Raw genomic sequence first — 9,445 nt, forward strand, 5'->3', positions numbered from 1 at the left:
AATTAGAAACAAAATTTGTAGGGCAGGACAGGAGTGATGAAAACACATGGGTTTAGCATAACCATTTTGAGCTGCAGGATTCAATGTTACATATTGTCTAATTCAAGCCCACCTGCACCATGTGAAACTGTTGTAGCTGATGCTTGAGTTGTTGATGCTCATCGGTCCTCAACTAAGCACATCTCTCTCTAAACATACCATCACGCTATAAAGGGAGTTAGAAAGCAAGAGATTTTAATGGGATCTACCTTCTCTACACCAGAGAACTGCAAAACGGATCAAATGATGTCTAGGCTCTGCAGTCCAAACTAGCCACTTACACATTCATTGGGATGCTCTCTTGTCCAATCAGAGCAGGGCTCTCAGCAATGGATTTCTAAGTTTGTTCATGGATACCAAAGTAAGTTGCAGAAGCCCTAGTTTTACTCGATTGCTCAAAGGGCAGCAGAAATCAAGCTCTTTTAGAAGCTTCCTCCAGCTTCTCCAAAGCCAGGGGGCTGGGAAAGGCAATAGATTCATCGACACTTTGAGTCTTGGCCAATGGAGTCGATTCTTTCTCCGATTCTGTTCTCTGTCGACCAATCAGTAAGGACTTAGCCAAAACCTTGCTTCTAACCCCACCCCCTCCCAGGGCCAAAGGAGGCAGTTTTTTCAGCCCTCCTGCTGTGTTTCCCCCTTTTCCCCAAATATCTAGTCTCAGTTGTCTTTTATGACTTGAGCAGCTTAAAAAGCCCAGTTCCCTGACTCAGTTAACCATCTTTCACTGAAAAAGTCCTACCTTCCTCCAAATTGCGCCAATCAGAGTCCTTTTAGTAGCGGGCATTTGTGAGTCATAAAATGCATTCATGCAAATTAGCGGAATGAAACAATGTTTTGCCACTCCACAGCAGTCTTCAATGAGGTCCTCTTTCTCTTAGGTGCCTTTAAAACTGTGTTTCTTTCCATACTTATTTCTTTAATTTTTAATAACTAAAAGACCTTTCCCTGATTCTTGATATTATTAAACCCTTCCCATCCAAGGGAGACATTATCCTGAGGCCTCTACAAAGAGTTAGGCATTTTTATATTTATTCCACAGGTTATATTCTGTCTAAAACAGTCCAAATTCCATGCAAAAGCTGTGTTTCTTCATAGTCATAATGGCAACCTCTTATTACATACTAAGATCAAATGCCCATTTAAACTAAATTAAAACTTTTTAAAATGAAATTTTATCCCAAGGTTCCTTTTTTCACTCCTACTAGGCATCAATATGTTTATTTGCTCTGCACTGAGAGAGGCTTTTTTCACCTGGGAGTTGCCTCAACTAAAGGCATTATAGGTCAGTGTCCTCATCCTCGTTCCTAGGCTCCCTACACTCCCCCTTGAAAATCAGGGGTGATCCTTGTTTGCCATGAATGACTAAAGCAGTTGAAGCAATGAACCAAAGGATGGGGTGTGCTTCCTGTAAAGGACTACTAGAAAAGTCAGTCCTGAGCTCAGGAGAGACAAGGTGTGGTCTCAGGTACTTCCTCACTAGAAGCTGGTCACTCTCCACAGGGTGCTGGAAGCCCTTCTCAGTGTCAGGAAGGTTTCCTTTTGGATTAAGGCCCTTTGGTTGCCAAATGCTGGAAATACTGTTCCTTGTTCATTTTAGGTTGTCTGAGATGTGGGTTAAGCTGAAAAGAAAGTTCTTCCTCCTTGTGGGTTCCACAAGAAAGGTTTGGGGTGAGAGCAGCTAGGTGGCTCAGTGCATTGAGAGCCAGGTCCAAAGGCAGAAATCCTGGGTTCAAATATGCCCCAGACCCTTCCTGGCTAGGTGAGCTGAGCAAGTGCCTTTCTTGCCTGGCTCTCCCCTCTCTTCTGCTTTGGAACCAAGACACAATATGGATTCTAAGGGGGAAGGGAAGGTTTAAAGGAAGGGAATAAAAGAAAGAAAAATTAATTAATTGGCATCAAATGTAAACAGATTATTCCAGTGTCCCTCTCACAAACTTGGCTGTCAGGAAGGGCATCCAGCCTAGCCATGAAAGTCTTGTGTGCTTCCATTTCATCCCTACCAGAAGCCCAATTGTGGAGTAATCTGTCGAAACTGCTTCCCAGCTTCGTGGGAACCCCTCGATCTTGCTCCCCAATCTTTCATCAAGAACTACTAGTCTAGTTCTCTCATGTGTACCCAGAGCCCCAATGAGCTCCCACACACTGGAGATTCTGAACTTGTTTGTGTCCTGGACTCTTCCTCTGAAGATCTCCACAGCATAACAGGTAGGATTATAGTTAGGATGGAATATAGTTATCAAGAATAATTTAAAGCTCGCATTAGTGGTATGTGAAAGGACCCCGATATCAGTCAATTTCCCATAAATCCCCTATAAATGAACATGTCCCACTCCAGAAGGGCTTGAGGAGGAAACTTCCACTCAGGAAAAGGGTCTGCTCCTGGGGATGTGTGTGTGGGAGGGGCCTAGAGAAGACTGGGAGAAAGCTCGATGTGCAGAATTGAGGACTCCTATGGCCTTCAATGGTGATTGGGCCCGTTCCTCCCCACTGGGATGCTGTGCAGATGGAAAGTAGGGGAGGCCATCACCCTCCCAACAAGTAACTTGTATGAAGTCCCAGCGTGAAGGCGAATGTTCGCCCCTGAATTACGGGGCTTTGTTGTTCCCTCTCCTAGGTACACTCCACACTCGTTGCTCCCTGAGTGACCAGAATTTTCCTGGAAATGGTCCTGGAATATTGGTTCTGTGGCTGTAGAAATCGCTAATCCAGAATCCCTAAAATTTGGAAGGGATCTAAAACCTCACACATTTGGCGCCAAAACCAAGTAGGGATCTGCTGTTTGAACCGGCCTGGCCAAGAGCTCAGAGCCATATCCCCCTCCCACCTTGGATGTGTGCCAGAGTAGAACGTGGGGCTTCTGGGAAGCCAAAGTACACGTGAGGGCAGAAGCACGTTGGAGTAGGCCAGGCGTGGGCGGAGGGCAACTTCAGTGTGAAGGTGGGAGGGCAGAAAGTCAGATGCTTCGTATAGGCAAATGGAGCTGCTGTACAGGTGTTTGCCATGAAGGCGCATGCGCAGAAGGGGTTGGAGGGGTTTTGGGGGAGTTTTGAGGGGGGGGGGGAAATCTGTGCACTATAAATATCGGTGCCCAGCGCTGCAGAGCTCTATTGAGAGCTGACACTTTCTGAATGCAGACGCGGAGGCAACTAAGGAGAGGTTCCTGTTCCCGAAAAGAGCTGAAGCTGGATCTTGAAGAGAGGCCATCGCGCAGAAAGGAGAGCAGGGAGCTCTGCAGGATGCATTTGAGGAGCCTGAGTAGGAGCCCAGAGCTTCCAGGTTCTGCGGTCATACTGGAGGAAGGAGCCTCCTGGTTGGTATGAGGCAGCAGGTAAGTATTCCGAGGCAGCGCTTTGTAGTGCTTGTCTTTTTCTGAACATTTCCTTGTCTGCCTTTAATTTTAGCCCCGCTTATTTTCTTCTTTCTGTTTGCTTCCACCCCAACCTCTCTCCCCCGCCTCTGTCCCCCTTTTTAGTTTCTAAAATTGTCTTTGCTCCTTCATCTGTTCCATTTCACTTTCTTTTTCTAGTCTTTCCCTTCGCCCTGCTTTCCTTTCCGTCATTTTTCAGCTACCTTTCTATGTGTCTTCTGCTCCTGCTCTGGCTTTAGGCCCCCCCCCTCCCCCAGTTCATTCAATAACACGAGAGATCTTGAGTGGTTTCTAAAAAGGCCCAGAGAAGAGGGAAGAGATTGTCTATTGAGGTAATCAAGGCCATTTAGGCTTTAGTTGTCATATAAGAATTAATATATTTAAAACTGGTTTTGGGGTGAGAATATAAATTCATTGATTCAGTGTAATATAAAGGTTGGCAGCCTCAATGGCTAAAGGCAGATGTGTAAATGAAGCTTGGGGAGATCATTTTTCACTTACTCTCTAGGTCACCCCAAAAGATACCAGATTAGAAAAGCTTTTCATTTTAAGACTCAAAAATCTCCCCACCCCCATAAGGGAACAGGGTCACATAGGCAGAAAGAGCCTTTATCAAGTAGTAGGATTGGGGGCGGGGATAACTAGGGGTTCCCAAAAACAAGATTCATAAAATACCTCTTTTATGTTTCTTAAAAATTATTGTTTTTCTATGATTTTGGAAGGGCATAGCTCCCTCAATATATTCCCTTTCTTCAAAATCTAGATAAATGTAGGAAGATATGTTTGTTAAATATGTATTTATTTGTAAGTACATAGCATCTAAGTATGTCTGTATATTGTGTACTGATGGTGGATAAGTATGTAATGGTCTTTTATACTCGTCAGGGGAACTGGGTTATAGAGTTTCCTAGTGGAGGTTTTGGAGTAGAGGGAGAACTCTAGCAGTTAACTAGTTCTTCACAGCAAGAATAAAGAAAGGTAGCTGTCTCCCATTGATACAGAAGAGGGGAGTCAATTCAATCATAGGTCCAGTTATCTTTATTTTAGAATCAATAGCTCTAGAGGTAGGAATTCAGAAAACATCTAGTCCAACCCTCTCATTTTGTTGATAGAAAATGGAGGATAGGGAGAATTAAGTGTCTATAATTCATGGTCACAAAAGTAGTGAATAGAACTTGGGTTTGAATTGAACCCAGTTGGAATGTCAGGCCTGGACCTCTTGATACATCCTCCACATATAGAGGACCCCCCTTCTCCTTCCAGGAGTTTTCTATATTCTACTTCTGTGACCACTCCCTCTTTAGGATTCTAACCCCTTTCCCCCTGCCCAATGGTGTGAGATGATGGGAATTGATAGGAAATTGTTTTTGAATCCCTGATATTGAATCCTCTCCATACTAAGAATAGGCCAGTGATGAAAGCTTTGTAAAGATGGAGTGTTGTGCCTTCCCCTATCCCCAACATGCTGGTTATATCCTGCTCCTCCCCTTAACCCCACACAGGAGGGAGAAAACATTTCTACTGGCTGTAGGGCAGAGGGGCAGATGATGTGAGAAAATGTCCTTATGAGAAGTGGAGAGGGGAAAGTGAGCAGCTCCGGTTGGGGAGGGAGGGTGGCCAAGTGCCCACAGAGAGAGCTCTCCATGCCATCTTTGACACTTGTGCCATAAGTTCACCATTACTGGGATATAGAAACAGATTGATTAGGTTTTGTAATTCAGTTTGAGGTACATCCTTGGCATAGCTGTTATTTGTACATAGATTGAAATTGACTGGATTTGCTTGTGGAATGATGCCAGATTCTATATGCATTCTCTTGGGTAATTGCCAACTATAATAAAGCTAGTGCTGCATCTACCTTAAGGCTAAATTATTGATTAAATGGATTGTTATTTTTGCACATCTTTACCCTACATAGACATTTTTTGTTTTTAGTTTAGTGTAAATGTAGGGACTTGGTACAATCTAGGATTCCTCCAGACCAAATACTTCCAAGTCATAAATGCATGAAAATGGTGAGGACTATGAAATGTTTGATAAAGGTGGGAGGAGGTAGGAATGACCAGTGTACAGGGAATTGTTTATACAATCTGCGACTTGACATGTTGAAAGATTTTACTTACTTTCTCTACTTCAGTTTCTAATATAGGATAGAAGAGTTTTGTAAGATCCTTTGGGGAGACTGTTCTCTGAATGGATCTCAGGGGGACTTTGTTAAGATGGAATAAGTCACATGCCTTCTTAAAAAGATAAAGGGGGAAGCAAGCCATGCTAGCATTAAGGCAGTTCTCTATTCATGAACTACTCTGACTAAGCTATTTTGGGTAATAAGATCCATGTCAGCTATAAAGGAAAATGGTGTCTATCTCCAGAGAGAACCAATATATTGAATTAAGAACTGTGTGGTTCCTCATATTAAGTATTGATCTTCGCTAATGCAAGGGAGGGAGATAACTTTGTAATTTAACAAAAAGCACTGGAAGAGGCATTTATTGGACCAGCTACAAGTGAAGGTGTGTAAATGAGAAGTAGAAGAGGCATACACTAGGCAGGGAGATACAGATGGATATTTGGCCTGTAAAGGAAAAAATCCTTAATATTTTGATACACAAGTCTTTTATGTTCTTGACCTTGAAATATATGTCTAACAAGGGAATAATGACTAGGTTAGATTATTTGGTTAGTAATTTCCACAATAGAACAAGTTTGACCAATTCACACATTCCTGATTTCCCTGTCAGTGTCTTTAACTGTCTTCTCATAATTCTTTAAATGTTGACTTCCATCTTTTGTCATCTTCCCTGATTTACAGGGTGAGAGTGGGAATGTGGGGATAATACATTTTACCTAATTGACAGTCTTTGTCAAGGAAACTGTTTAAGAATTTCTTTGGATATACTTAAAAGTGTGCCTGCTTTCATTGCTCTCCCTTATTTTCTATTGTCTTTTCTGTTCATAGAATTGGACTGGCATCATTTCTGAAGTCAAGAAATAAATGTTACATCAAATGATTGGTGTGGATTTCCCAGTGCCAAGCCTTGTCTTACAATAGGGTAAAATGGTGTTTAGTTTAAATTGTCTGTTATCTGTGACCCCAAGGAATCGCCTACTGGAGAAAGACCACGATTGGACAAGTCACCCCTTACTGAACTACAGAGGGGAGCAACAGGCTTTGGTGCCCTCCACTTGCTAATTCTCTGTTATGCTCCAGCCTTGCCTATGCAGCCAGGAACTCTTTAATTCCTTCCACAGAGAAACATGCCTCAGATATATCAAAGGAGTTGAGACTTTGTCCTTTGTAATGGCCAGTTCAGTGACAGCAACATTTGAGACTTTGATATCTAGTCGTTTGAAAAATCCCCAAACTTCCTAAAAAAGAAACCCAAGTTGAGAAGATAACTTTGTGGCATTGACTGTCACATTCATGGTTCATGAGACTTGAGTTTGATGCTGTGTTTTAAAATTTTGTACCTCCCAAGGTTCTTCTGTCCTGGCATGGAATTGGTCTATATGTGGACCAATCCCACACTGGGAGGGGCTTTTTGTCCAGGATTTTGGTATGAGTGCAGGAGGTTGCAGGAGCTCAGGTGATTTTTTTTTTCCCCTCTATAATGCTCAAACAAAAATAAGCTTGACTGCACAAAGGAGGACTTGATTGCCTTGCTCTACCTCCCTCCACCAATAATCTTTGGACCTGAAAAGCTTCTCTCCTGTCTTCAATGGGGAAGTATTGGCTCTTTCTGGGGCTCCCTAATGCAAAGAGGAAGATGGAATGGACATGGTTCTTGGTGCTTCCAGTGGATTCAGAGGAAGATCAACCTACAAAGAAGAAAACTGTCCTTTGAGGATCTGGTGAAGGAACAGACTTATTTGCTTAGCTTCCCTAACCAAAAAAAAAAAGAAAAAGAAAAAATGACCAAAAAAGTTTTTATCAACTTTTTTTCTTGTCCTACCAGGTGTCTTGGACTTCTTTCCAGCTAACACTGCTGGGTCCCCTAGCAGTTCCAAGTTTTGAGACACCATTTCTTAAGACTTGGTAAATTTAAAAATAAAAAACCATCAAAACTGCTTCCCACTAGAGAAGGGATATGCCTCAGATATACCAGAGGAGTAGACTGGATAAGACTGGCTTTATCAGATCATTCCACAAACTGAAATTGGTTCTTGATCCTGAATTGAGAAAGTACTTGTTAGTTGATTTTTTTTTTGCCATGACCATGCCCCAAGGAAGGGGTTCTGTATTCATTCAGGGAAAGACTTCATTGCTCAAGTCCCTGAAGACATTTGCCTCTTCTACAGAATTCATTTCCTTGAAAAATTGAATAAAACTTTTCTGTTTAAAAAGTGCTTGGATTTTATTTGGGAGGAGGGTGGTGTAGGAAAGAGTGCCTGCCTGTGTACAAGGAAAAGACTGGTATTCAATTGATCACTTTCGTGTAAAAATTCCAAGCATGTAGTTATGTCATACAGTGTAGTAGCATCTTATGAAATATGTGATCGAAGTTAAATGAATTTTGAAGCAAAAGATTGTCTTTGGGACTGAAGCTAACTACAAAGTAGCTTCTTGGAGTCTGAGAGGGCGGAGCCACATTCTTTGTTTTATCTAAAAATAAGGATTCCTTGATAATAAATGCCACCACCCCTTTGGCTTTTAGAAAAGCCCCATTTGGATGGCCTGCCTTTTAGCCTGATTGTGGTCTAAATCCTCTACTTGGGCTCAGGTAAAGGGCATCAAGGAATATAAATTGACTAAAAGGACAGGAAGCGGGAAGTCTTGTCTTATCTAGAACCAAGGGCTTGGAAAGGCCCAAATCCTGGCTCTGGAATGAACCAGCTTGTTCTCTGGAGGCAGTTGAAAGCTAGCTGGATACATGTGGCTTGTGCTTCTTTCTCTGGTCTGATTTTTTTATATTTAGTAAATCACAAAATTATGATAGGATCTCCAGAGATTTTTAATCTTAAAATTAATGAAGCAATAAACATTCTCTTTACCCTGAATCTGACATGGTATTGCACCAGGACTTGGGCCATCACCTAAAGGACTAAAACAGGGTTGGAAGAAAGGATTAAGAGGGAGTGCAAAATGATTGTTGCATCTTGGTAAGCATTGGCCTCAGGCAGTATAGGTGCGGGGTAGATAACTCCTACTACTGATCTTGGCTTTATTCTGCCATGCTAACATTAGTTGCTACCTATTTATCTGGCTGTCAGGTGCCATCTAATGGCCAGTTTTGTTTTGGCACTGCCTACTAGTCTGTTTAGTGATTTAAAAATTGTCATCATCAAAAGCTGTTCTTTAGGGAGAGGCTGGATTCTCTCTTCTATGCTGGGGCAAATAAAATGTGTTGTAACCACCTTGGCAGGGACCTTGTTTAGAAACTAGAGCTCTGATATTAATGGAACTTAGCCAAGATTATCCCTAGAATAGCTAAGATTACTCCTAGAAAAGGTAGGTATGAATCCAGATCCCGATTTGTGTCATAGTTTGAGCAAAATAGTTAAAAAACGTAGAATCAAATTGTCTATTATAAACCACACCAAGGGGCTCTATAACAGTGATGAGAGCAGCTTCTCTGGTTTTGATATGAGAACAGGCATGATGGGAGTAGAGGTTGGTTAGTTAACATTTATTTCATTCACAAAGTCACCAGGATAGGATTCAATAGAAGACAATAGAAAAGGCTATTAGAAAAACCAGTGGCCATATAAGGCCAATGGCAGTGATTAAAACTTCGTTTGAAACTAAAAGGTAAATATCAAGAAAGATTATCAAGGTATGACCCAAGCTATGGACTTAAGAGCTGTGACTGCTGTGTTAGCACTAGAGTTAAGAGATGTCATGAAAGGAACTAATATTGGTGTTACTGGATTTACCTGGAGTGGTTGTTGCTTTGGTTTCAAATGCAGCAAATACTTCTACTTGGGTGCCCCTCAATTTTCATTATGTGCCTTAAAAAAGGTATTGGAAATTGGTAGTAGTGGAAGTAGATGTAGGAATAAAAACAGTTGTGGGAAGAATTTTTAGAATAGAACTTGAAA

The 9,445-nt window shown here is 41.9% G+C and overlaps 1 long non-coding RNA gene across 1 annotated transcript; it reads left to right on the plus strand.

The window, feature by feature from the left end:
* Window positions 1–3,130: 3,130 nt before the first annotated feature.
* On the plus strand, window positions 3,131–7,240 carry LOC103103549 (uncharacterized). The gene is made up of 2 exons (XR_463955.2): window positions 3,131–3,367; window positions 6,366–7,240. It is a non-coding gene; the product is annotated as an uncharacterized LOC103103549 (long non-coding RNA).
* Window positions 7,241–9,445: the final 2,205 nt, after the last annotated feature.

Source organism: Monodelphis domestica, chromosome 3, assembly GCF_027887165.1.
Source record: "Monodelphis domestica isolate mMonDom1 chromosome 3, mMonDom1.pri, whole genome shotgun sequence".
In the NCBI taxonomy this organism is placed as follows: Eukaryota; Metazoa; Chordata; class Mammalia; order Didelphimorphia; family Didelphidae; genus Monodelphis; species Monodelphis domestica.